Raw genomic sequence first — 2,500 nt, forward strand, 5'->3', positions numbered from 1 at the left:
AGGAGGAGGAGGAGGAGGAGGGGAGACCCTGGGAGAGATGGCCTGCTGACCCAGATCCATGGTCTCTCTCCCTGATGAGCCCCGTCCCTGGCAGCTGCGGGGCTCTGCGTCACGCCTGGTGATACCCCGTGTGACTGCCACCGGCATGCAGGCCAACTGGGTTGTGATGTCACAGGCATGTGTCCCCCGTCCCCACCACGGGTCCCACGGCGGGCGGATCAGACCGGACCGCTCAGGGGCACGTCGGCCCTGGCAGCGAGTGTTGAGGGGGGGCGGGGTGGGAGTTGGGGGAGTGTGTTGGGGTGGGGTGGGGGGTGTTGGGTATTTTAGTGACACCGCGCTGTTCTGCGTGGCTCAGGTGTCAAGTCTTGTGTGTTCTAATATTAAAGCGGCCCAGCCTGGTGTCTCTGTCTGTACTTGTGTGCATGTGTGTGTGTGTGTGTGTTTATGTGAGGTGTATTTATAGGGGCTGCATTTTCCACTCCTTGTGCAGTGGCCAGTCAGTGGTGGTGGGGGGGGGGTAGCAGGCACACAGATGGCACCCTGAGAGAAACAACGTTTTACACAGGCAACATTTTACATGTCAGCATTATTTTTTGACCACGTCCTCCTAGCTGACTGTCAGTTGTTCCTTTACACTAATCAAGTTCAAGTTTTCGCCATTATGCAACATGCAATTTGAGACAATGAACTGCTCTACGGTACCCATCATTCATCCTCTCTGTGAATCCCAAACAGAGAGGAGGACATTTCGGGGGCCGTGTGGATGGAGGAAGGGGTGCGGGGGAGGGAGAGAGGTGGGGTGTGAGGTCGAGGGAGAGGGGGGGGTTGGGGGGCAGGGGGTGAGCCAGGGTGTCCCTCTCCCTCAGCTGTGATATCAGAGTGTGTGACAGGGGACCTTTGAGGAGTCCCTGTCACGTAGCACACACACACACACACAACTCAATTCAAATAGTTATCATAAATTCAATAAACAATTCAAATAAATTAAGTTATTAAGAATAGCTTTATTTTCGGCGAGGAACTCAACAGACACACACGGCATGGTTCATACTGTCAAGGTCCCTATATGACCTTTTTTGATCAGTGTTGAAATCCACACGTTACTTAAAGTCTTACGTAAGTCCACCTTGCTCGTGTCTCGCGCTCGATTTGCATTTAGCGGACTTCTTTTGCATATAGAAGAAGCAGGGGTGGGGCCCCAAGTATGCTCTGAACGCCAGGCAGGTATGCTCACGTTTAGTATAGGAAGTCGCTACGCGTTTGTGTGCAGTACGTGTGCCTGCGTGTATATGCATGAGCTCTCTCAACACCAGGCGTCATTAACGCAGCGGGCCCGGCCGTAGCCTGCAGCCGTACCGCGCGCCCAGCTGCAGACACATGTTCGGCAGTTATCCGATGTGACACACTGCCCTGAGACACTCCGGAGTCTCAGATAACCCGATCTCCTCCTTCCGACAGGTAGGCCTACTTTGCATGTTGCTTCAGCGGCGGCTCCTTCACAGAGAAGGGGCGGGATGAGAACGGCGGGATGAGAACGCCGCTTAGCCACCGTCGGCCATGTGTCTGAGCATGCGTGCGGGGGAGGGGGGAGGGGGGGGGGCATGGCTCTCCTCTCGCTTTTGTGAGATAATAACAGTGCTGTTTCTGCCATGGCCCCAGGCCAGGGCTGGGGGGAGCTACCCTGCCTCAGCCACCACAACTCTCTCCAACATGAATGTCTGGCAAGACCTCTCCATATCTCTACTCTTTCATCTCCTCCTCCTCCTTTCCACTGTTCTCTCCTCACCTGCTCTTCTTTCCTGTTCTTTGCTCCAGAGGCTCCCAAACATGCACGCATGAATTAATGAAAGAGAGTTACTGTTTACTGTCCAACAAAGGAGAGACAGGTACTGCTCTTGGGGGACAAAAGTACCGACTTGCAGGTTTTTCTCCGAGATTTGTAGTGGTGAATGATTGATGAGAGAAGACAGACAGTAAACATGACTGTGCATGTGTGTGTGTGTGTGTGTGTGTGTGTGTGTGTGTGTGTGTGTGTGTGTGTGTTTGGGGACAAGACAATGAGACATCAATGGTGTGTGCAGTGTCTTTGTACAGTATGTATGTGTGTGCGCGGGTCTCTCTCTCTCTCTATGATTATGTGAGCTGTAGACACACACACACACACACACACACACACACACACACACACACACACACAACTCTCCCTGTAGTCTCTTGTTATGTATTATTGAGGGGCTGAGAAACACAGGGAAACAGAGGAACTTGTCTGTTTAGGAGCCAAATGTTTATGTTTTTATGAGCCTGCTCCTGTGTTTTCAAAGATTTGTAGCCGAACAGAAATAACTTTGTTTTGACTCCACAGGAATGATGCGCTCGGTTGGCTTTTAAATGCTTTGATTTTGAAACACATGTTTACTTTGATGAGGCAGAGTGTGTAGCTCGGGAATTTCGCTTCCACTTCTCAGGCCCATAAGAGATGTCACTCTTGGTTACATAC

Source organism: Borostomias antarcticus, assembly GCF_949987555.1.
Source record: "Borostomias antarcticus genome assembly, chromosome: 8".
NCBI lineage: Eukaryota > Metazoa > Chordata > Actinopteri > Stomiiformes > Stomiidae > Borostomias > Borostomias antarcticus.